The following is a 27,442-nucleotide window of genomic DNA, read 5'->3' as shown; positions in this document are numbered from 1 at the left end:
CTACACTGTCACCGGTAGTAATGGTAAAATTTCCAAGCACTGCCTGTGCACAGCAATCTACCTGTAGCTTCATGAATCAGGGCCATAGGGTCTTATGTGTAAATGGGGAAACAGAAAATTTCCCAAGGAAGTGTGGATACTATTTCTAAATTTATGAAAGTGGCAATATACTTCCCAGAGGTGACATACTCATCTTGTTCAAATGTCCAGATGTCACCTGCCTGAAGATTAAGACAGAGAGCTTTGCAGGTCCTGAGTTGATGTCAGATACCCTATCCTAGAGAGCAAGAGCATCGGGGGAATCCTGTGTTCAGAACAGGTACCGCCAGTCTTGGTAAGTGGAGCTCTAACCTGTTGAAGACTAAATTGTTTCAAGTTTCTGCATCTCTTTACCCTTTCTACAGATAATTGTTAAGGCCTGAACGCTTTCTACTCTTGGCTGCTGATACTTGTTCATGTATAATCCTAATGGTTACTGTAACTCTATTGGTACTTGGGGATAATCTACTGTGCTGAGGAGAATGGGAATTGTGGAGATTTTAAAGGGACTCGAGCACCTCTCATGGGTATGCCTAGAGACTCCGACCAGTACTGCAAAGTACTTAAAGATGCATATCTTTCTGTAGCGTGTGCTCTCCTCTTTCATTTCATTGTTCTACACCAAATAGTTTTCATTCGATTTCAATTTAAAAATCGCTGCTGCCATCTTGGCTATGTTATAACTTCCGGGTCACCCCTGTCTTCTCTGTTAGAGAAGTGCATCACTGAATAAAGCTGGAAGAGGAAGTGACACGCATGGCCATTCCAAGAGGCTCCTCCAGAGGGGTCATAGCATAACTTTGTTGGAAGGCATACCCATGAGAGGTGCTCGGAGTCCCTTTAAGCTTGCTAATAGGACTACTGTTGCTCACCCAGTATCATGTAATCCAAGAATGGGGAACTTACACTCTGAATTTTACTAGAGTGGACATTCTTTGTCCGTTCTCCACTCATTGCTAACCGGACAGTGAACAGCTCCTATGTTATACACAAGAGCCATTCACACTTGTCATGCTGCGCCACTGGATCCGTTTCAGTAAGCATACCGCACTTCTGTACAGTCCGCGATAATCCCGGACAGGCGGATGCTTCTGCATCTGCCCTGGGCTACCAAATCACTGCTGCTCTGTTCCTGTATGCAGGGATCCCCATTGGGCTGCAAAAGACCAGTGGGAATCTCCATTGGGCTGCAAAAGACCAGTGGAAATCTTCATTGGGCTGCAAAAGACCAATGGGAATCCTCAGCAACAGTGAGAATTCTCACTGGTTTATGGTGAACCAATGAAAAATCTCCCTGTTGCTAGGGAGAATTTGCCTAATGCAGCCTATGGAGAGCCCATGTTTCTGCTGGCAACCAGGCTGATTTCAGAGCAGGACCAAGGGGCAGGGATCAGCAGCAGGACAGGTGAGCTTTATACGGCGGGCGGAGCGGGTGCAAAATGGATGGAGTGTTTACTGTGTCCATTTTGCATCCACTGTAGTGGGAACACAGAATGACTGAGACTTTTAGGACTTGTAATGAATTCACTGTGGTTTTTTGCCTGTGTACAAGAAATGTCATCTGTACTCTTCAGCTATGTTTGCCATGTGCCCTTTATCTCTCTGACCCTGAATTATCACATCGTGTTATTTACTGTGCCTGAGAAGAACCCCTGCACTGCATTAAATAAAATATTCCATTGCTGGCGCCTGGCGTCATCAAATTTGTTTTTAAGTGAAGAGAAATGTCAAAACTAAAAATATACTGTATATGTTTATAGTTTTACCTGTTGTCTTAACTAGCTTGCATTTTAGGTTTAAAATTGTTCTGCTCTATTGTAAAAATAAGATAGCTCCATAAAAATAAAAAAATAAAAAAATGACAATTTTCTTTCCCACAGTGTGACAACTTAGCTTTCAGAATGTTAGAGACTTTTTTTATTACAATAGTAAAACAACACTTTCTTTTCCTCACAAAATCTTACCAGGTTGAGGCACAGATACTGTAAATTCTGACTGTAAGTATTCATTTTACTGCAAAACACAGAATGATTAAATATGCAAAGAATACATTGTTTATTCACTCTAATTTTGATAAAAAATAGCTCAGTGCATTCAAAAATAAACTCTTTTCAGAGAATACATTTTCAAGAACTATATATTTCAAATAAAATAATGAGCAACATAATGTACTGGAGACACTGTAGTTTACAGTAATACTATGATTTACATATTGATTCAGTGATTTGTTTTAAGTGAGTTGTTTTATGAGATTTCCACAATGCCTCCAAAAATAGCAGCATCACATTCTTGGACACTGTAAGGAAATCTTCTTGATTTTTGGCTGGTTAAATGAATAAGCATGGGATGGAGTTGAAATGCTTTTTCCCAGCCCACAATATCTTAATAGAACTGAGAATACTGAGAGAGTCATTGACCTAATGGATAACCAACCATATTGAGTTCAGTTCCCTTACCATGAGACTATATTATAGGCTAAACTAGGAAAACTTTACAGAGGGGCAACTGATTTGTGTACTGTTGGTTAGTATCTATTAAACTGTACATTTACATACTGTATTGAAAAAAAATATAACATTTCATAAGGGAAAATTTTAATTAACAATTATTATTTATTATTTAATCAACAATTATTGCTAATGCACAAAATTATGCTTTAGTTAAAAATACCTAGAGCATCACATAAAATTAAATTAATGAAAATAGAAACTGAAATGTTTTGTTTCATATTTCAAGGCAATCAAATGTTTTTGAAGAGATATTGTGTAAGTGCATCAGAGCTCAAGCAAATAGTAAGACATACCTGTGTCTTCCTCCAGCCACATACACTCTGATTGCTCCCACACCGCCGTCCTCAGTCTTCTGCAGTCCCGGTATCGGGTCCCCGCACATCCGTCAGTCGAAGCCAGTCTGACCATGGGCGTCCGCAGAAAAATTTCCAGGGGGGGCAAAAAGGCAGGGAAGAAGTGGCGCAGCGTGTGTAGCTCGCCGTGCTGAAGATTTTGGAGAAGTTGTGCGGCACGCAAAAAATATGAGGGTTAAGTGGCGCATGGCGCGCCGCGCTGATAAATTGGTGTAGCCATGGACCAGAATGTGGGTGTGGGGACGGGTGGAGACAAATTTACATGAACTTAGCAATGTGGTACATTAGATTAGGACAGTGGTGGCGAACCTTTTGGAGGCCGAGTGCCCAAACTGCAACCCAAAATTCACTTATCTATCGCAAAGTGGCAACAGCAATTTAAACTAAATACAAACGTTTTAACTCATACATGAACATTATGGAAAATCATTCATTTTCTGTTTTAAAAAGCTAAAAAAGTAGGTTTAATGCTATTTTCTCATATGGTGATGATTCAGCTTTTCCCATAGTCTCGCTGTTAGCAATCATGTGACCCCCAACAAGACAAATTCAGCAATCATGAGGCCCCCATCAAGACAAATTCAGCAATTATGAGGCCCCCAACAAGACTAATTCAGCAATCATGAGGCCCCCAACAAGACAAATTCAGAAATCATAAGGCCCCCAACAAGACAAATTCAGCAATCTTGAGGCCCCCAACAAATCATGAGGCCCCAACAAGACAAATTCAGCAATCATGAGGCCCCCAACAAGACAAATTCAGCAGTCATGAGGCACATACAGTAAATAGAAAGCATTTCACATAAATAGGCAAAATGCCCCCTTAATATGGTAGACACCTCTCACCTGGCTTCTTAATTCTCCTCAACTCCCTACTGCACTCCCTTGGTCCTCCCCTTCACTTCCCTATCCCGCCCTAAGGGTGCTTTCACAGTGGGAAGTTACAGGCTCATGTTACAGCAGCCTGTAACTTGCAGCCCAACTCACAGCACTGAAAAATCCATGTGCTGTTCACAGTGCACATGTTGCGTTAGAGTATACTGCACGAGTCCGCTATTGTTCCTAGCCACATGGTTAATTAATATTCACTGCACAGTAGTGTTGTCCGGATCATGAACGATTCGGATCTTTGATCTGGATCTTTTTTGTGAGTCAAATCATCTGAGATTCGGTTCACAGTGGATGTCTGGAAGAAACAGGAACTGCAGCTTCTCTCACTCTGCTGCAAATGATTCAAAGATTTGGTTCAAAGATCCGGATCTTTTCAATGAACCGATTTGAATCATTGAAAAGATCCGGACTTCCCAGTATAGAACTAAAACGGCTCACCTCTGTTCATCTGACAGCCTCACCTGGACGATCGCCCCCACCCCCAGAACCCCCCCCCCCCCACTGACAGCACGATCGCCCGCGTACCCCCCCCCCCCCCGCTAAGTGACAGACAATATGCCCCGTTAGACCAGAGACTGGTGGGAGTGTCTGAGGGCTGGAACTTGGGAGGGCTAAAGAATCATCAATCAGGAAGCAGAGTAAGGGAGGATATTACAACACAATTGGCTTCATACAAGACAGTCAAACATGGAACCTGCCATGCGCTGTCAGGAGCATCAATCTCTGCAAATACTATATAAAAATTCTGTGAAATCCAAACGTGGACAGTAAAATTCATATGTAATGTAAGTACAGCCAATATTTAGCTACTGATATATGTGTTTTTTTCTCTGAGACCCTATACCTAACAGCTCCAGAGAAACTCCAGTGAAAATAACGTAATAAAAAAGTGCTTCATTTTTACAATAATTATGTATAAATGATTTAGTCAGTGTTTGCCCATTGTAAAATATTTTAAATCCCTGATTTATATTCTGACATTTATTACATTGTGACATTTTTACTGCTGGCAAGTGATGTATCTGCTGCTTGCTGTTTTGGCAGTTGGAAACAGCTGTAAACAGCTATTTCCCACAATGCAACAGGGTTCACAGACAGGAAATTGCCAGAAGTACCTCAGCACTCAGAGCTTCTTGTGGGAGGGGTTTCACCACAATATCAGTCATACAGCGCCCCCTGATGGTCTGTTTGTGAAAAGGAATAGATTTCTCATGTAAAAGGGGGTATCAGCTACTGATTGGGATAAAGTTCAATTCTTGATCGGAGTTTCTCTTTAAGTGTTTAGCAGAGGCTTTTATCCCTCCTTTCATGGCCTGCCAGACTGCAGAAATTTCAGGCAGCTAAGTACTGATGTAAATATTGTAGTGCCGACATTAGCAGAAGCTTTCATCAGCAGGGGAGGGGGGGGACACGTACTACATGGTGCTTCAAAGACTTCAGAGAAGTCACAGATGCTAACTTGCTATCTTCAGCTAGAAGGGGAGGGGGGAACATGGCAGCTCCTGTAGTTATTAGAAACCAAGGAAAAAAAGTACATTACCTTCCTAATGTTCCAAGCGGCGGAAGTGTTCTGATGTAGAAGCGGAAATGACGCCCCACTAGGATTATCGGTAGCGTGAATGCACTGTGAGTGCGCTTCAAGTGACAGAAGGGTGATTACACAGCGGCGGAAATGACGTCGGTTGCTTATGCACGATATCGAGACGGGATCGCAGCAGGAAGTTCCAAGTTGGGACCACTATTTAAACAGCCATTTCAAACCATTCGGTAAGCTAGCCCCTGATGACGCCATAGCGAAACCAGTCGGGCCTGGGCCTACGAATGGTTGATGTAGGAACGGCACCTTATGATTATTAATGCGCTTGTACATTGTGGGTCCCTGTTGAAAGGGCCCGGTTGTGAGTATTTTACTGGATTTTTTTAAGCAAATAAAGGTTGTGTTTTTAACAGAGTACACTTAGATCTCCCTTTTTTTGATTATGGTCTTATACTGAGGAAATATTGTGACGGATGAAGAAGGTTGGATTCTTCTGATATTCATTGGAGAAGCAATGATCTTATAATGGTTACTGCAAACGCTTAGACCTCATAATCTGGATCTTTCATCCACTTGGTAAGCTTGCACTTTAAAGGGTGTTGGTGGTGGATTTGAAATTGTGATGCCAGTCAGCGCTGAAGTTTCTTGAGAAGTTTATGTTGGGGAAGTCCATCTGAGGGCTTTAAACTTCTTGGCTGCTTTGTGGACTATCACAGATCCTTTAGCGCGGATATATACAGTACATGTATATTTTATGAAGTGTACTGGGACTTGAGCCTTGTACACACTTACAATGACATTAATGATTATGCACAGTATCATAGTGGTTAGCTATTTTGCCTTGCAGTGATAGGATCACAGTTTGAATTTGAGTCAGGACACTATTTTTCATGGGTTTCCTCTAGGCAATCCCACATCCCAAAAACACAAAAAAGATAATTGGATTCCCCCAAAATTGTAACATTTACAAAGCCGGCAGGGCACCAAATTATGCATCTTGCTTTATTTTAGTATCCAAGAATACACAAGAGCATTACATAGGTATGAAAACAGCTGTAAGGCCATGTTTCAGTATTTTTTGTTTCGTGCCCATGTCATACCTTTCTGGGCCCATGTATAGTGAAATGAAGCAATCACTCATGTACCTTTGAAGATGCCTTTGACACTATTCAGTCTTTGGAGTTTTGCAACCAGGCATTGTTGTGTCTCTCAATAAAGTTCCCCTCTGCAGTGTGGTATTTAAATTGTTAAGCGTGTCCCACTATTTCTCACTGTTTCCCAGTGGCGTAACTCAGGAGCTTGGGGCCCCAGTGCAAGTTTCAGGAGCTTGGGGCCCCAGTGCAAGCTTTATGTTTAGGGTCATTGTCCTGCTGGAAGGTGAACCTCCGCCCCAGTCTCAAGTCTTTTGCAGTCTCCAAGAGGTTTTCTTCCAAGTTTGCCCTGTATTTGGCTCCATCCATCTTCCCATGAACTCTGACCAGTTTCCCTGTCCCTGCTGAAGAGTAGCACCCCCCGAGCATGATGCTGCCACCACCATATTTGACAATGGGGATGGTGTGTTCAGAGTAATGTGCAGTGCTAGTTTTCTGTCCCACATAGCGTTTTGCATTTTGGCCAAAAAGTTCCATTTTGGTCTCATCTGACCAGAGCACCTTCTTCCACATGGTTGCTGTGTCCCCCACATGGCTTGTGGCACACTGCAAACGGGACTTCTTATGCTTTCTGTTAACAATGGCTTTCTTCTTGCCACTCTTCCATAAAGGCCAACTTTATACAGTGCATGACTAATAGTTGTCCTATGGACAGAGTCTCCCACCTAAGCTGTAGATCTCTGCAGCTCATCCAGAGTCACCATGGGCCTCTTGACTGCATTTCTGATCAGCCCTCTCCTTGTTTGGCCTGTGAGTTTAGGTAGATGGCCTTGTCTTGGTAGGTTTACAGTTGTGCCATACTCCTTCCATTTCTGAATGATCGCTTGAACAGTGCTCTGTGGGATGTTCAAGGCTTTGGAAAACTTTTTGTAGCTTAAGCCTGCTTTAAATTTCTCAATAACTTGATCCCTGACCTGTCTTGTGTGTTCTTTGGACTTCACGGTGTTGTTGCTCCCAATATTCTCTTAGACAACCTCTGAGGCCCTCACAGAGCAGCTGTATTTGTACTGACATTAGATTACACACAGGTGCACTCTATTTAGTCATTAGCACTCATCAGGCAATGTCTACAGGCAACTGACTGCACTCAGATCAAAGGGGGCCGAATAATTACGCACACCCTACTTTGCAGTTATTTATTTGTAAAAAATGTTTGGAATCATGTATGATTTTCGTTCCACTTCTCACGTGTACACCACTTTGTATTGGTCTTTTATGTGGAATTCCAATAAAATTGATTCATGTTTGTGGCAGTAATGTGACAAAATGTGGAAAACTTCAATTATACTTTTGCAACCCACTGTATATATATATATATATATATATATATATATATATATATATATATATATATATATATATACACACAATATATATATATATATATATATATATATATATATATATATATATATATATATATATATATATATATATATATATACATCCACTTGATGACTGAGGTTTTTTTCCCCTTGTGGACCAGAGTAATTTTTTTCTGTCAGCGCTCCTCCCTTTCTTTCGCCAATAAGTTAATTACTACTATACTAGATGTAGATATTATACAATATATTTTCTCTAAGATTTTCTCACAATTGCATCAAATCAAAAATAGCATTTTAATGCGAAAATGACTTTGGTAAAAATTAGTAAGCAACGCGTCTCTGATAACTATTTATACTCTGTTCAGCTCTGCTGAAGATGTTGTCACTGTACTAAATAAATACTAAATAATAATAATAACCATAGGCATATGCAACCTGTTAAAAGTTTCTCAGAAAACATACATCATGTGCCGACATAGAAATAAATAAAACAAATAAACTAGCTCAATGCTGCATTTTATTTCCAAGTTGCTATGAAAGAAATGTTATGTAACACGGTCACATGACAGTTTGCCATATGCTGGAGCATTGGAACATGTGATTTAACAGCAGCATCCATCACACAACAAATGACAGTGTCATCAGCTAATAAGATGACGTTGCCAAAGGGCCTCAGCCAATCACAGGCTGTTATTAAACAGATAATGTCAAACTAAATGCACCTGCCTGATGACATGGTGTGGAACAAAATGGCAGATTAATGAAATCTTGCAGGTATCTGCTGAGTGTCAAACGATACCATTTAGTAACAGAGCTAAGCCTCAGCCTCATCCATTTGTCAGTCATAGTAACTAAGCCTTGTAATTTTTGTGTGTACTTGATGTGAGCAATTTGGAAAGTCTGTTGGCAAGGAAAATCAGGTTAAAATGACAGAGTGAGAAATTAAGCAGAGGACTGATGTAATTAGCTACAACAATCAGTGCCCTAATTTCTGATTTATTGTTTCCTGTTTTCCTGCTGTATTCATACTTGCGCATAATGTACGTGCTTCATATAGGTCAACCAATTGTCTTATCTGTTCTGGCAAACCATGGGGTCAGAGTTAAAAATATTTATTTCAACATGCAGGATGCTTCCCACTGCAATTAGGAAATAAGTATAACTAATGGGTCACTGGCTTTATTTCCCCCTTTATATATTTATCAAGCTGAAAGTGCTTTCCAGAATAATAAATCGCTATTCTGTGTATTTTCAAGAATGTTAAAATGCATTAGAAAAACAGAGCAGCAAAGGCTACTGGATCGGGTTTGATCTGGAGCACATTCATATTCAAAGTGCGTCTAATAATGAATAAATGACTTATGTAGACATTGTGGAGAATCGCAGGGCTGTGCAACTGATATATGGGCTATGATTAACTAAAATACTGCAGGGATGAGAATAGAGACTGTCCACAACATGCAAATAATTCTGACCTCCAGGGACATGTATTAAAACTTGTATGTAGTTTGGAACAGGAATTTAAAATCTAAAGAAGGCTTATTAGTCGAAACCCAATGCTGGGAACACAAAATGCAATTTCCCGTCCGAGCAACAGGTGATCGGACAGGAAGCTGTAGCGTGTGAACATGTCCAAACTACTCCCAATCGATAAAGGAATTCATTTTTTGTTGATAACTTTGCAAAATGTATCCCTTTCTCGATCGGAAACAGATCCTACATGTAGGAAATAAATGCTTGATTCCTGTCGATCCGACGTGAAATTACATAGAGTGTTCCCAGCATGACTCTTTTTCTTTTAAGTTAGCCTATAAATGGTTTCATCATAATTCAAAACTTCCTGCTTGGAATTCAGCCAGTAAAGTGCACTGCATGCTGATTTTGATTGGCCTCATTTCAAGCTTCAAACTATCTGAATGATATGTGCATGTATAAAAACACAGAGTAGGTTACACTAGCTACAACCTCCTGGGCTTACCGGTGGTGCTAGGCAAACCATCCACAAGGCAGGACATATGAATTCAGCAATAAAGCCTGCAGCACACCATGGCGTAATGTATCCAGGAACTTTTATTTGGCACAAACGACAAGTAGAATAGGCAGCTGATGCAATTCAGTCTCGCTTTTCCTTAGTCATGTGTCCTAAATAAAAGTTCCTGGATACACTACGCCATGGTGTGCTGCAGGCTTTCTTGCTGAATTCAATTTTGCATGCATGTCACAATTATTTGCATCATTATTATTTGGACTGCTGCTACCACTGTCACAAATGATCTGTAAACATTAAACATTAATTCTAAACATTAAAGTGAATCCAAGATGAACTTTTACTCATTGCATACTTGCAGGGGCGTAACTAGAAATCACTGGGCCCCCCTGCGAATATTTGGATGGGCCCCCCCCACCCCCATAGGTGCCAAATAATCGTAATGGGGCAGCGTTTCACTGTAAATTAATTGTAAAGTGGGCAGCATTTTACCAGACAATCGTAATGTGGGCCAGAAAATCGTAATGTGGGCAGAGTTCACCAGAAAATCGTAATGTGGGCCTTTAGAAAATCATAATGTGGGCAGAGTTCACCAGAAAATCGTAATGTGGGCACCAGTCACCAGAAAATTGTAACGTGGACAGCATTCACCAGACAATCGTAATGTGGGCAGCGTTCACCAGAAAATCATAATGTGGGCAGAGTTCACCAGAAAATCGTAAAATGGGCACCAGTCACCAGAAAATCGTAACGTGAGCAGCAGTCACCAGAAAATTGTAACGTGGACAGCATTCACCAGACAATTGTAATGTGGGCAGCGTTCACCAGAATATCGTAATGTGGGACAGAAAATCGTAATGTGGGCAGAGTTCACCAGAAAATCGCAATGTGGGCAGCAGTCACCAGAAAATCGCCATGTGGGCAGCAGTCACCAGAAAATCGCCATGTAGGCAGCAGTCACCAGAAAATCGCCATGTGGGCAGCAGTCACCAGAAAATCGCCATGTGGGCAGCAGTCACCAGAAAATCGCAATGTGGGCATCAGTCACCAGAAAATCCTAATGTGGGCAGCAGTCACCAGAATATCGTAATGTGGGCAGCAGTCACCAGAAAATCGCCATGTGGGCAGCAGTCACCAGAAAATCGCAATGTGGGCATCAATCACCAGAAAATCCTAATGTGGGCAGCAGTCACCAGAATATCGTAATGTGGGCAGCAGTCACCAGAAAATCCTAATGTGGGCAGCAGTCAGTCACCAGAATATCATAATGTGGGCAGCACACAGCAGAAAATCCTAATGTGGGCAGCAGTCACCAGAAAATCCTTATGTGGGCAGCAGTCACCAGAAAATCGCAATGTGGGCAGCAGTCACCAGAAAATCGCAATGTGGGCAACAGTCACCAGAAAATCGCAATGTGGGCAGCAGTCACCAGAAAATCCTAATGTGGGCAGCATACACCAGAAAATCGTAATGTGGGCAGCAGACACCTGAAAATCGTAATGTGGGCAGCAGACACCTGAAAATCGTAATGTGGGCAGCAGACACCTGAAAATCGTAATGTGGGCAGCAGACACCTGAAAATCGTAATGTGGGCAGCAGACACCTGAAAATCGTAATGTGGGCAGCAGACACCTGAAAATCATAATGTGGGCAGCAGACACCTGAAAATCGTAATGTGGGCAGCAGGCACCTGAAAATCGTAATGTGGGCAGCAGACACCTGAAAATCGCAATGTGGGCAGCAGACACCTGAAAATCGTAATGTGGGCAGCAGACACCTGAAAATCGTAATGTGGGCAGCAGACACCAGAAAATCACAATGTGGGCAGCAGTGACCAGAAAATCGTAATGTGGGCAGCAGTGACCAGAAAATCGTAATGTGGGCAGCAGACACCAGAAAATCCTAATGTGGGCAGCAGTCACCAGAAAATCGCAATGTGGGCAGCAGTGACCAGAAAATCGTAATGTGGGCAGAAGACACCTGAAAATCACAATGTGGGCAGCAGACACCTGAAAATCGTAATGTGGGCAGCAGACACCTGAAAATCGTAATGTGGGCAGCAGACACCTGAAAATCGTAATGTGGGCAGCAGACACCTGAAAATCGCAATGTGGGCAGCAGTGACCAGAAAATCGTAATGTGGGCAGCAGACATCTGAAAATCGCAATGTGGGCAGCAGACACCAGAAAATCGTAATGTGGGCAGCAGACACCAGAAAATCGCAATGTGGGCAGCAGACACCTGAAAATCGCAATGTGGGCAGCAGACACCTGAAAATCGCAATGTGGGCAGCAGACACCTGAAAATCGTAATGTGGGCAGCAGACACCTGAAAATCGTAATGTGGGCAGCAGACACCTGAAAATCGTAATGTGGGCAGCAGGCACCAGAAAATCGCAATGTGGGCAGCAGACACCTGAAAATCGCAATGTGGGCAGCAGACACCTGAAAATCGTAATGTGGGCAGCAGACACCAGAAAATCGCAATGTGGGCAGCAGACACCAGAAAATCATAATATGGGCAGCTGACACCTGAAAATCGTAATGTGGGCAGCAGACACCTGAAAATCGTAATGTGGGCAGCAGGCACCAGAAAATCGCAATGTGGGCAGCAGACACCTGAAAATCGCAATGTGGGCAGCAGGCACCTGAAAATCGTAATGTGGGCAACAGTCACCAGAAAATCACAATGTGGGCAGCAGACACCTGAAAATCGTAATGTGGGCAGCAGGCACCAGAAAATCGCAATGTGGGCAGCAGACACCTGAAAATCGCAATGTGGGCAGCAGACACCAGAAAATCATAATATGGGCAGCTGACACCAGGGTCGGACTGGGACACTAAGGGCCCACCAAGGAAGTTTCAGCCTGGGCCCCCCCCCCCCCCCCCCGATCCCCTCCTCCTCGCCCCCCCCCCCCCCCCTATTTTGGGCTCACATACACATGTACTCTAGAAATTTTGCATGAGTTTATGGTAGGGAAAAGATTGTGAGCTTCTGAGGTCAGTCTCCGAAAGGGATATGTCCACATGCGGCGCGCGCAGCGCGCCGCAGCGTAAGTAAATGGGTGTCACCGCGCACTGGAACATCGGCGTGGTCACGATGAGTCATGGGCAGACTTAAAAAAAAAAACACAACATAAGTAGCGGTGTTATTCACAGAGATTAGGTCCGACCAGATACATTTTAGATTAAATATTCAAGTAGTTACATGCCTCATGATAATTCATCAAGTAGTCAAATCGCAGCAGATTTTCTGACAAAATGCAATCAGGTTGGCGGCAGATACCCCCACAACATGCAATCAGGTTGGCGGCAGATACCCCCACAAAATGCAATCAGGTTGGCGGCAGATACCCCCCCCAAAATGCAATCAGATTGGCGGCAGATACCCCCCCAAAATGCAATCAGGTTGGTGGCAGATACCCCCCCCCCCCAAAAGTGGGCAGCAGTGACCAGAAAATCGTAATGTGGGCAGCAGACACCTGAAAATCGCAATGTGGGCAGCAGTGACCAGAAAATCGTAATGTGGGCAGCAGGCACCAGAAAATCGCAATGTGGGCAGCAGTGATCAGAAAATCGTAATGTGGGCAGCAGACACCTGAAAATCACAATGTGTGCAGCAGACACCTGAAAATCACAATGTGGGCAGCAGACACCAGAAAATCGCAATGTGGGCAGCAGTTACCAGAAAATCGCAATGTGGGCAGCAGGCACCAGAAAATCGCAATGTGGGCAGCAGTGATCAGAAAATCGTAATGTGGGCAGCAGGCACCAGAAAATCGCAATGTGGGCAGCAGTGATCAGAAAATCGTAATGTGGGCAGCAGTGATCAGAAAATCGTAATGTGGGCAGCAGTGATCAGAAAATCGTAATGTGGGCAGCAGTGATCAGAAAATCGTAATGTGGGCAGCAGTGATCAGAAAATCGCAATGTGGGCAGCAGTGATCAGAAAATCGCAATGTGGGCAGCAGTGACCAGAAAATCGTAATGTGGGCAGCAGTGATCAGAAAATCGTAATGTGGGCAGCAGTGATCAGAAAATCGCAATGTGGGCAGCACGCAGCAGACACCTGAAAATCGCAATGTGGGCAGCACGCAGCAGACACCTGAAAATCGCAATGTGGGCAGCACGCAGCAGACACCTGAAAATCGCAATGTGGGCAGCACGCAGCAGACACCTGAAAATCGCAATGTGGGCAGCACGCAGCAGACACCTGAAAATCGCAATGTGGGCAGCACGCAGCAGACACCTGAAAATCATAATGTGGGCAGCACGCAGCAGACACCTGAAAATCGTAATGTGGGCAGCACGCAGCAGACACCTGAAAATCGCAATGTGGGCAGCACGCAGCAGACACCTGAAAATCGCAATGTGGGCAGCACGCAGCAGACACCTGAAAATCGCAATGTGGGCAGCACGCAGCAGACACCTGAAAATCGCAATGTGGGCAGCACGCAGTAGACACCTGAAAATCGCAATGTGGGCAGCACGCAACAGACACCTGAAAATCGTAATGTGGGCAGCACGCAGCAGACACCTGAAAATCGCAATGTGGGCAGCACGCAGCAGACACCTGAAAATCGCAATGTGGGCAGCACGCAGCAAACACCTGAAAATCGCAATGTGGGCAGCACGCAGCAGACACCTGAAAATCGTAATGTAGGCAGCACGCAGCAGACACCTGAAAATCGTAATGTGGGCAGCACGCAGCAGACACCTGAAAATCGCAATGTGGGCAGCACGCAGCAGACACCTGAAAATCGTCATGTGGGCAGCACGCAGCAGACACCTGAAAATCGCAATGTGGGCAGCACGCAGCAGACACCTGAAAATCGTCATGTGGGCAGCACGCAGCAGACACCTGAAAATCGCAATGTGGGCAGCACGCAGCAGACACCTGAAAATCGCAATGTGGGCAGCAGTGATCAGAAAATCGTAATGTGGGCAGCAGGCACCAGAAACCCCCCTCCCTCACCTAGGGGCCCCCCCTCCAGAATTGTAGCCAGCGGCAGCAGCGGGGATGAATCACTTACCAGCATGACGAGATCCGTAGCTCTGCGTGCCGCTGGCTGCTGGTCTGGTCTCTCTCTGTTTCCTGAACTGACTGTCCAATCACGCTCTCGCAGTACTTCCTGCGAGAGCGTGATTGGACAGTCAGTTCAGGAGCCAGAGAGAGACCAGACCAGCCAGCGGCACGCAGAGCTACGGATCTCCGTGTCATGCCGTTAAGTGATTCTTCCCCGCTGCTGCCGCTGGCTGCAATTCTGGAGAGGGGGGGGGGAGCGCGGAAGGGGGGCCCCTAGGTGAGGGAGGGGGGGGAGGCTTCCGCCCCTCCCCGCCGATCTGTGCACAATGTCCCCCCTTCCTGCGCTTAGCCCCCCTCCTTTTTAGCACTGGGGCCCCCAGGAGGCGGTACGGCCGGGGCCCACCGATGGGACCATCGGTGGTTCGGTGGGCCTGTCCGAGGCTGGCTGACACCTGAAAATCGTAATGTGGGCAGCAGACACCTGAAAATCCCCCTGCAGAATTTCAGAGCGCCCCCCCCCCCCCCCGGGGCCTGCTCGTGGCCGGTTTTGGGGGGCTGGAGGGGTGGCAGCATGAGGGGAAAGCCTTGCCCACAGTCGACGGGGAGAGGGGAAGTTCCCCCCTCTCCCTCACCTCGGGGCTCTCCCCTCTGCGCCCCCCTCCAGCTAGTTACCGTCTGTGGGCAGCGGGCCGGGCAGCAGCGGCGGCGGGATACATACCTTCTTCCTTGCGTTCCATCGCCGCCTTCTTGCTCTAGCGGCTGACGTCACTTCCGCTTCCGGAAGTGACGTCAGCCGCTAGCGCGAGAAGGCGGCGATGGAACGCAAGGAAGAAGGTATGTATCTGCCGCTGCTGCCCGCTGCCCATAGACGGTAACTAGCTGGAGGGGGCGCAGAGGGGAGAGCCCCGAGGTGAGTGAGAGGGGGGAACTTCCCCTCTCCCCGCCGACTGTGGGCAAGGCTTTCCCCTCATGCTGCCACCCCTCCAGCCCCCAAAAAACGGCCCCGAGCGGGCCCCCCCGCGGGCGCAGGCGCTGCAGGGCCTATTGCTACGCCCCTGCATACTTGTGTTCCTTTCCTATTGTTTATAGGGCATTCCTCAAGCTAAATACTTTTTTGTTTTTGTTTTAATACTCTAATTCCCTATAAACTAAACAAGCCTCGCCCACAGCTTAAAGGAGCTCAGTCTGGGCAGGAGGAGGAGAAAGTGTTATTAGCCAGAGATTTCAGAGGCAGAGGGGAGGAGGTAAGAGGAGGGGGATTAGGTTTTTTTCACAGGCTGAGTGCTGATGGTGCAGATAAGCCTGCCTCTGTGTAATGTTTACAAACAACATGGCTGCTGTCATTGTATCACAGGAAGAAATAATGATATTCTATTGAAGCTGTTTGCAGCTAGATTTGCTGTGTAAACAATCTAAACTTTAGATAAGATATATAGACAAGTTACTTGTTATAGTTAGTTTTTCATCAAACTGAGAACACAAACCTAAATGAGAAAACTCTGCAAATCAGCAGATAGCTGTCACATCTGCGCCTGTGTGACAAGACATTATGTCACTTGCTCTTACCTGCAAAATCAGAGGCAATAGAAACATATAATACTTCTTCTGTCTATACTTTTCCTAACTCCTGCCTAACAATAAGCTGGATAAATATAGCTGCAAAAGTCTCAGCTCAATTCAGCGATGGCTTCTATCAGGTACTTTAACACTATACGCATTGCAGTGCGCATCCTAAAAAATAGAATTGCCATGCAACGATGTTGAAAAGTTGCTTGCACGTTGCCAGTGCAATACAAGGCATAAAGGGAAGCATACAGCCCATAGACTTATACTTACACTGCAACAATTGATGTCATTATATTGCACCATACATAGGGCTTGCTTCACTAAACTGTGATAACTCAAATGTCACACCTTTTCAAAGATATCACACCTTATCAAAGTTAACAAGGCGGGTGAGACACGGAAGTAACAGAGCTACACACGTGGAGTATCCGAGCGGAGTCCGGAACTGTGTGGGAAGTGGAGGTGCACGCCATTCCAACCGCAGTAGAGGGACTACAGGTGCCAGCCGGGGCCCAACAAAACGGGGGAGAGCCCGTATCTAAATTACTCTGTGCTGATGTCAAAAGAGAGAAATCCGTGAGTGTACTTTTATGCTTTTTATAATAAATGTCGCTGGTTTTATGCTATGTGAGGCGTTTGTTTTGAGGTAAATCTCATGGGAAGTTGGAAACCATACTGCAAGGATAAGGAGTATCTGGTACCCAGTGGCAGCTATCATCAGTTCGGTGTGGTGGGTGACGGCCCATAGTGTCCCAAGGCGCTGATAGACCTAACTGGAGGTTTTAATATTTGGTAAGTGTCTGTTCACCTGGGTGCTGGTGAAGGTGATAGGAAGAATATAAGCTGTGATCAACGAGATTCCTTGGCAGACGTGGATTTATTATACTGGACTTTTTACATGATTTTATTGCTTTAGTAGTCAAAAGTAATAGTTGTATGAAGCGCCACCTTCTGGTATTGAACAAGATAAGGTTATCACCAGTTCAGATGCGGCTGCCCCTGCAGGAGAAAAAGTAAGTCCTGTGATTTAACCCTTTGAATGCTGTTTTACTAAAAAAAAAAAATTGTTACTATATTATATGCTGTAAATAATATTTTAGAGCAAAGAAGAAATGCTGGGTTTCATTCCACTTTAATGAAATTTTCAGAGTGAATTGTCCAGATTCCCAAAAGTGATACATTCAATGTGATCATCCACATTGCCCAAAGTTTTCATTGTGCCTCAGCAGCATATTCTGTTTTTATATCAGTAATTGTTGCTGTTTACACATTATTGTGTCCACAGCCCTCCAGTCTGTCATTTTGGCAGAACCATAAAATTAGAGTTCCATCTTCAATCCCTGCAATGTAGATACTGGCCTCAATTCACTAAGCTTATCTCCTGTCTTTAATAACGTTTCTAGAGTGATCACCATGGTGATAAGGCATGCAGTATTCAGGAAACATTTCACCTCAGGCAAACCTAAAGTTAACTCTTCTGTCTTTAAGTTAACTCTCCAATCCTTAAAATAACTCCAGAGTTAGACAGGCTGTTAATTAACTGTGTGTGAAAATAACTACAGAGGAGGTAAATTAACTACAGAGGAGGTAAATTAACTACAGAGGAGGTAACTTAAGGAATGGAGAGATAAAATAACTCTCACTGTGTGGAGGTAAGTTTTCTCTTGCCTTATTATCTCCAGCATGATCTTAGTGAATTGAGGCCACTGTATCAAGGAGTGAGGTTCCAGTAGAGAGAGCACCACCACATAAATACAGAACACTGGTAATTCTTTCATAAAAGCATCTCCAAAAGTGAAAATGACCTGAACTGAACTTTGCAAGTGAGCATGTTAAATAAATCAGTTTCCTAAGAATGATATTACAGCTTATTCCTTTATCCTACCCATACAGACATAAAGACATTTATTATCTTTTTTCTCCCCACTTGAAAAACAAATGACAGTTAAGTGTAATTTAAATTTGCGTTGTCTTTAAAATGTGAAAGTAATATGACTGTCATTATTAGTTTTATTGTTAAATCAGACACAAGTTGCTGTAGTCCAGCTGTGACCTGAGGGCAAGAAGTCTCTGTTTGCTGTCACCTTCTGACAGTTTTGACTGTTAATTACCTCAATCAAATACAGCACAAGCACCTCTGTGTCTGCCAGCTGGCAGCTAAAGCTCAAAGCCTGGCAGCTCCTGGAGATTTAAAACCTGCAACAAAGAATTTTGCTGTAAACAGTTTATTGTATCATACACAAGCACAACAGCAGACCCACACCACTAATCAATGGCAGAGGATGAAGAATCTTACCGAGCATGCTATCTATCCCTGCAGGCTACCTTAAGTGGACTACTGGGACTGGGTAAATATATATATATATATATATATATATATACAGACAGTCCCCTACTTACAAATGACTCGAGGTACAATGTTTGAGAGATACAAAGTTTTCTTCATGAACAAAATATACAATACTGTTTTTTATTACATATTTTTGTAATTAAAATGTACCTGAGATAACTAGAAAAAAATCTCATACATACCTGGGGCTCCTTCCAGCCCCCTCTGGCCTGATCGCTCCCTCTGCTTCCTGGATCTTTCCTAAGGGCTCCCAGTATCTATGGCCAGTTGGTCAGCCTGAGCCAGTAGGCGCATGTACAGTGAATCTATGCGCTCCCGCGGCCAGGAGAATTCTGCGCCTGTACAGTACTACTGAGCAGGCACAGAGAGCTCCCGGCGGCAGAAGCACAGCGTGGCGGGCCGCACATGCGCAGAAAGCCCCGACTGCCAAAGATACCTTAAGGCCTTACAGTATATTCAGGAGGCGTAGGACGACGCCGAGGGAGCAATCAGGACGGAGGGGGCTGGACGAAGCCCCAAGTATGTATGAATTATTTTTTTTTCACGTTATCTCAGGTTCTCTTTAAATGTTACAGTATTGTGTAAACTGTTATAAGTAGTTAAACACTTTAAAAACACATTAAAATTTACCAAAAAACATAGTTTATACTATACTTCCAAATCCAGAGTATCCACATTTCTCCATGGTTAACACAAGCGTCAACTTACAAACAAATTTACTTGCAAATAATCTCCCGGAACGGAATCTGTTTTTAAGTAGGGTGCTGACTGTGTATAAATATATATATTTATATACTCCGTATTTTTCGCCGTATAAGACGCTCCGGCATATAAGACGCACCCAGATTTAGAGGGCAAAGATCAGGAAAAAAAGAAAAAACTAAACCTAGGTGTGTCTATGATGCAGGGGTGTCTTACGGACTTTTTACCCCCCCTTTCCAGTTACATTACATACTATTACACCACAAAAGGAGACAGTGTTATGATTGGTTGTTCCCATGTTGCCTGCCTATGTTCCTCTATGTGGTCAATGTAGTGATTGGCTGTTCCTGTGTCCCCTGTGCTGTGTCCCCCTGTGCCTGCTGTTTCCCATGTGCTGTGTCTCCCTGTGCCTGCTGTGTCCCCCTGTTAGGCCTGCCATGTCCCCCTGTTGTGCCTGTGGCCCCCTGTGTCAGTGTCCCCCTACTGTGCTCCAATCCTGCTTCGCGATCCTCTTCTTCCATCTACCGCCGAACATCGCTATCAGCACACCACGTGCGCCGGGGTCCCGTCGAACAACGCTGGCCGGTCCTAATAAGCCACGCAGGGATACGCTATCAGCACACCACGTGCGCCGGGGTCACGCATACGCATGCGTGACCCGGCGCACGCTGATAGCGTATCCCTGCATGGCTAATTAGGACCGGCCAGCGTTGTTCGGCGGCATGCATGACCCCAGCACATGTGGTGTGCTGATAGCGTATCCCTGCGGCTAATTAGGACTGGCCAGCGATGTTCGGCGGGGGCAGCAGCGGGCAGCGGTAGATGGAAGAGGAGGATCGGGAAGCAGGATTGGAGCCAGGAGTGCGGCGACAGGAGCATGTAATGTATATAATGCTTCCCTGCGCACCTCTGCATCCCGAAATCTATACCTTCGCCACTTAAGACGTACCCACTTTTCCCCCAACATTTTGGGGAAGAAAAAGTGCGTCTTATATGGCGAAAAATACGGTGTGTGTATATATATATATATATATATATATATATATATATATATATATATATATATATATTTCTTTTATTTTCCAGAGATGTACAAATGATTTTGAAAACTGTTCAGAAGTTCATGCTTGAAAAAAAGGTTCTTGCTAATTGTGTGTTTCCTGTATTGTTCTTCTATGAGGCCTGGAACTTACTAGAAAGCGCAAAGCGCTATCGCAATCGCTAGCGATTTGTGATAGCATTTGCAAGCGATTTTGGGAGCGATTTCCCTGCTCCTTTACAATTCATTAGAATGGAAACACTCCCAAAATGCTGCATATCCTGCGATTGCAATTTGCTTAATCGCAATCGCTCTAGTGGAATCTGTCCCATCCATTTACATTGTCAGAGCACTTAGGGAAATCGTTAGCAATTAAAAGCGCTCCCTAAACGCTCAACAAAAAATTCTAGTGGGTACCAGGCCTGATAGACATGTTGAATAAATAGTTGTTTTCATTCATTTTTTTCCCCCCAGTCAACTAGTTTATTGCAACTTTTAGTGGAATTCTGTATGTCGATACTCACTCATCTTGTTCAAAGACATTTTTGTTGGTTCATTTTCTCATGAAAATATGTTGTATTTAAAGAGACACTGAAGCGAAAAAAAATTATGATATTATGATTTGTATGTGTAGTACAGATAAGAAATAAAACATTAAGATCAGATTCATCAGTTTTTTCCAGTACAGGTAGAGTTAAGAAACTCCAGTTGTTATCTCTATACAAAAAAGCCATTAACCTACCCAGCGTTCAATTTCCCCAGGATTTCTGTGAAAACAGTGATAAAATTTATTTTTAAAACTTTTTTTTTCCTGTAACTTGCCAAAATGTGTCAAACAAGGGTCTAGTATACAGTGCAGGAGAGTATTGATGTGTATGCATGTTTATACTGTTCACAGCAAGTTTTTTTTGAACGGACATTTCTGTCCATACCGCTAGGGAGGTTAAGCTTTACGACTTTCAAAGTCGTGGAGAGGGCTGTTTTCTGACATTTATTATCTCAACTGTTATTGAACTATTTACTTTTTCTCTGCCAGAGGAGAGGTCATTAGTTCACAGACTGCTCTGAAAGAATCATTTTGAATGCTGAATGTTGTGTAATCTGCACATATTATACAATGATGCAATGTTAGAAAAAACACTATATACCTAAAAATAAAAATATGAGAATATTTTCTTTGCTGCTAATCTTCTTGTAATTATTCATAGTACACAACCAATTCATTATATCATATATTTTTTTTCGCTTCAGTGTCTCTTTAATTGGGAAAAAAATTACAAATGAATATATCAATTGCAGCACATAGCCATATCACAGCCTGCCCCTCACAAAAGCTCTTATTACTACCATAGTCATGGATTTAAAGTGAACCCAAGGTGAAATTGAACTGATGATATAAATAATTGTATCTAGCCTCCCACACATCCCACAGTTGATTTAAAAAAAAAAACTTTAAAAGTGGTTTTAATGTTTTATTGAGGAATACATTTTTTCAAGTGTACCAGCTAAAATATATAAATCATTGACCATCTTATCTATCACCTGCAGTCAGAAGCTGTTCTCTTCCAGGAAATGGTTTTATGGCTTTAATACCTTATAAGTGAGGGTTTTGCTATGGTCTTCACTGAAAAGAAATTGTCTCTCGCATACCTAAATGTTAAGTCTTTCAGGCAGAAAAAGAAGCAAAAGGAACATAGCATAGTTATGTGTATGCTTGGCAATGTGCATACATATGTCTATCTCATCATGTCACATGTCATATTGGGTCCCTACCGTTATCTTAGGCCATTTTTTGGAGGGAAACAGTTGTATTTTCAGTATATTTTTGGAATATATGAAGAAAACCAATTTAAACACATGGAGCACATACAGACCCCAAGCTGATAGTGCCCTGGCCAAATCTAGAACTCTAGAACTACAAAGTAAGAGTACAATACTGTATAATGTATCATATAAAATGCAGTAGCTATACAGCCACACACTACCTGAAGCATTTACCATCATTACTAAGGGTGAGCAAGAAATTATCCTAATGAGCTCATTAGCATCACCAAAAGAGTAGAAGTTGGGGCTAGAACATTTTTGAATTGATAACCCAGCTACTAGTTAAATAGGTCAGTTGCTAATGCAGGCTGTCCATTCTTCTAGTGCTGAACAAATGTCATATTTACAGTACATTAAATGCTGCAGAAGTTGCACTTTTCCTGCACAATTAGTATTTTGCAGTGGCAATAAGACTTGTAATGCTATGAAATAGACATCTTTGAATGGCTAATTTAAATGTAAAATGTTCAATTTTTTACATATTTACTGTACATATTTCTGTTGGGCAACAGAACAAAATATTTCCAGAATTGTTACTGAAATGTACACGCTATGGCAGTCACCAGTCAGTGTAAACCACATTATTTTGTCAAATAGAACTACATAAACACATGGTTCAGCAACATTGTGAGTTATTGGAATAACAGCTTTGAAATATTGATGTCTTTAAAACAGAAGGAAGCCAAGGTCATGCAATGTGTACTTATTTAACATGTACTTCCTATGGGTTTGAATTAAATGACTAGTATCAGTCTGTAAGATACTACATGCCAGAAACAAAGACAAACTGGGATGTGTGTATTATGGAAATTTGCATAAAATGGCACTATGTTGCTTCAGATATACACACACACGTATATATATATATATATATATATATATATATATATATATATATATATACATATATATATATATATATATATATATATATATATATATATATATTTATATATATATATATATACATATATATATATATATATATATATATATATATATATATATATATATATATATATATGTATATATATATATATATATATATATATATATATATATATATATATATATATATATATATATATATATATACATACAGTGGCTTGCAAAAGTTTTCCACATTTTGTCACATTACTGCCACAAACATGAATCAATTTGATTGGAATTCCTCATGAAAGACCAATACAAAGTGGTGTACACGTGAGAAGTGGAACGAAAATCATACATGATTCCAAACATTTTTTACAAATAAATAACTGCAAAGTGAGGTGTGCATAATTATTTAGCCCCCTGAGTCAATACTTTGTACAACCACCTTTTGCTGCAATTACAGCTGCCAGTCTTTTAGGGTATGTCTCTACCAGCTTTGCACATCTAGAGACTGAAATCCTTGCCCATTCTTCTTTGCAAAACAGCTCCAGCTCAGTCAGATTAGATGGACAGCGTTTGTGAACAGCAGTTTTCAGATCTTGCCACAGATTCTTGATTAGATTTAGATCTGGACTTTGACTGGGCCTAATTCTAACACATGGATATGTTTTGTTTTAAACCATTCCATTGTTGCCCTGGCTTTATGTTTAGGGCCGTTGTCCTGCTGGAAGGTGAACCTCCGCCCCAGTCTCAAGTCTTTTGCAGACTCCAAGAGGTTTTCTTCCAAGATTGCCCTGTATTTGGCTCCATCCATCTCTTCCCATCAACTCTGACCAGCTTCCTTGTCCCTGCTGAAGAGAAACACCCCCAGAGCATGATGCTGCCACCACCATATTTGACAGTGGGGATGGTGTGTTCATAGTGATGTGCAGTGTTAGTTTTCCGCCACACATAGCGTTTTGCATTTTGGCCAAAAAGTTCCATTTTGGTCTCACCTGACCAGAGCACCTTCTTCCACATGTTTACTGTGTCCCCCACATGGCTTGTGGCAAACTGCAAACAGGACTTCTTATGCTTTTCTGTTAACAATGGCTTTCTTCTTGCCACTCTTCCATAAAGGCCAATTTTGTGCAGTGCACGACTAATAGTTGTCCTATGGACAGATTCCCCCACCTGAGCTGTAGATCACTGCAGCTCGTCCAGAGGCACCGTGGGCCTCTTGACTGCATTTCTGATCAGCGCTCTCCTTGTTCGGCCTGTGAGTTTAGGTGGATGGCCTTGTCTTGGTAGGTTTACAGTTGTGCCATACTCCTTCCATTTCTGAATGATCACTTGAACAGTGCTCCTTGGGATGTTCAAGGCTTTGGAAATCTTTTTGTAGCCTAAGCCTGCTTTAAATTTCTCAATAACTTGATCCCTGACCTGTCTTGGACCTGTCTTGTGTGTTCTTTGGACTTCACGGTGTTGTTGCTCCCAATATTCTCTTAGACAACCTCTGAGGGAGTCACAGAGCAGCTGTATTTGTACTGACATTAGATTACACACAGGTGCACTTTATTTAGTCATTAGCACTCATCAGGCAATGTCTATGGGCAACTGACTGCACTCAGACCAAAGTGGGATGAATAATTATGCACACCCCACTTTGCAGTTATTTATTTGTAAAAAATGTTTGGAATCATGTATGATTTTCGTTCCACTTCTCATGTGTACACCACTTTGTATTGGTCTTTCATGTGGAATTCCAATCAAATTTATTCATGTTTGTGGCAGCAATATGACAAAATGTGGAAAACTTCAAGGGGGCCAAATACTTTTGCAAGCCACTGTATATACATATATATATATATATATATATATATATATATATATATATATATATATATATATATATATATATATAGTTTCAACATCGTGGCAGTTTTAGCCACACGGCACCAATGCAGCATGGCATGTTGAGTTCACTTCAAAACATGGCACTGGAGTTACCCAGTGGCATCTATGGAATTTTTTTTTTTACCTGGTTTAAGATTTTAATGGTGTGCCATTAGCTAAAATGGAGTTGGCTTAAAGAGACTCTGTAACAATTTTTTCAGCCTTAGTTCTTCTATCCTATAAGTTCCTATGCCTGTTCTAATCTGCTCTGGCTTACTGCAGTCTTTCCTAACTGCACTGTCTCTGTAATAAATCAATGTATCTTTCCTCTGTCCTGTTTGTCGGGCTAAGGATTGATTGTGTGGAATGTGCAGGGCTGCTTGTGATTGGTAGAAGCGATACACACCCTCTGCAGGCCCCCTGCATACTGTGAATGACTCACACACTATGCTTAGCTGAGCCTATTAGAAGCTGGTTAGTTTGTTTGTAAACACTGCCTAAAACTGTTAATTACAAGCCAGGATTGCAGCAGAGAGTGGCAGAAACAGCACAGAGGGGCACAGGAGAAAATAATGAATAGAATGGTATGCTTTTTATTGTAAGAATATTAGAGTACAGATTCTCTTTAAGACTGGAGAGGAGTGGTAAACAAAACTGATCCATAATCCGTGAATTGATTTTTTTTTTTTTAAGTCTTTCCTATTAGGTGTTCAAACTATACATTCCACATTTTTGTCATATCAAAATAGTGTGAGGCTGCTGAAAGGCCAGTAAATGTGCAAATAAGTGCAGTGAGAATTCCTTTGAATGAACCAAAGTTGTGGATGCATGCACATGACTGCATTGGCGCGCGCGATCTCCTGCAAATCCCAGCCCCGGGACTTGACGCCAATTGGCGTTAGGTGGTCCTGTGGCTGCCGCCTTGGTCACGCCCATGGGGTTAGGCAGATTTTAAGTAGTTAAGCCTGGACTGCACAAACTACTCTATCTTTGAATACATCCTCTAACAATTGCTTGTTTGGCAGTTGGCAACAGCCATCTCCCAGGTTCACAGGGCAGGACAGGAAACTGTGATGGCCAAAGCCATCCTGCTGTAGGAGGGGTTTCACCTCAACAGCCACAAAGACATTGCTGATGATCTATTCGAGAAAAGTAAAGATTTCTCATGGGAAATAGGGTATTGACTACGTATTGTGATGAAGTTCAATCCCGGGTTAAAGTTCCTCTTTAAAAAGATCAGACACAAGGCAGCGATGTAGAGGTGTGGAGGATGGTTGATGATCGTTTCGCCCGGAGGGCTTTCTCAAGATATACGGTCTTGAGAAAGCCCTCCAGGCGAAGCGATTGTCGACCATCCTCTGCACCTCTATATCGCTGCCTTGTGTCTGATAAGTATTGTGTACCTTTTAATCACTGTTTGATTGCTATAAGCATTTTTTAAATGAAGAATCATTAAAAGTGTTGGAGTTGTAATGACGAGTGCTCCTGGATTCTCTACTCATGCAATAGTACAGATTTGGCTAGGTCTATTTCTAACATTGAATCCCAAGAAACCAGAAAGCACACTTATCCAGCATCAGCCAATACCCGCCGGTGCCAGAGACTGTTCTGTATATATTTTTTCCCGGTTGAACTTGATGGACAGATTTTTTTTTCAACCAAAATAACTATGTAACTCTGGAAGGAATGGCCCACCATGTAACAGAATTCCCCTCCCCCCATAAAAAAATAATAATAATAAAAATTGGTATTTGGTTCTACCAGCGGCAAATATAAATTCCCAAAATTCAGTTCAAATTTATCTTTGATGCTCATAGCAAAACTAGCTCTGAATAGTATTTAGCAGATCTCCATAAATACAGAAAATCTTTGAAATCTTTCGACTTTTATTTATTTTCTACAGGTTGATAAAGTAATTTCCATGCCTGTGAAGTAAAGGGTTGCACTGACTTGGCATGAAGGTTGTTTTGGCAGAACATGTGAAGATGACATTCCAATTTCCTGTCTGGTTATAAGAAGCCTACAAGCAATGGCAATAAAACCCGGAGAGTAAAAGTGGGATGACCCAGCACTGTCAGGTTTGATTTGTTTCCTGAAGAAATGAGATTAGATGGGATAACTTTCGCTTATCCAATACTTTGCTGCCTAATTTATATAGTGTGTCTTTAAAGCAACAAAGGTGTTTTTTTTTTCTCTTTTATATAGTTTATTTAATCTAAGACAAAAACTTTCCCTAGAAACTCCCAGTGACTGCCAAGTGAACACAAGGGATGCAGACCCCCATCAGTGATCCTTGCACATTGCTCAGTTATTGCAGGTCAGCTGAGCTCCTATGCTTTGGCTGTTCTGAGGCTTTGTGAAATGGAAATCCTACAGCTCCACTTAAATTCCCACT

General features: G+C 42.7%; 1 long non-coding RNA gene across 1 annotated transcript; it reads left to right on the top strand.

Annotated features, from left to right (window-relative positions):
• Positions 1-287: 287 nt before the first annotated feature.
• LOC137568854 (uncharacterized) lies at positions 288-27,225 on the top strand. Its single transcript, XR_011030987.1, has 2 exons — positions 288-334; positions 26,951-27,225. It is a non-coding gene; the product is annotated as an uncharacterized lncRNA (long non-coding RNA).
• The last annotated feature ends 217 nt before the right edge of the window (positions 27,226-27,442 follow it).

The sequence above is a fragment of the Hyperolius riggenbachi genome, chromosome 1, assembly GCF_040937935.1.
Source record: "Hyperolius riggenbachi isolate aHypRig1 chromosome 1, aHypRig1.pri, whole genome shotgun sequence".
Taxonomy (NCBI): domain Eukaryota; kingdom Metazoa; phylum Chordata; class Amphibia; order Anura; family Hyperoliidae; genus Hyperolius; species Hyperolius riggenbachi.
This window is presented reverse-complemented; position numbering and strand designations above follow the sequence as displayed.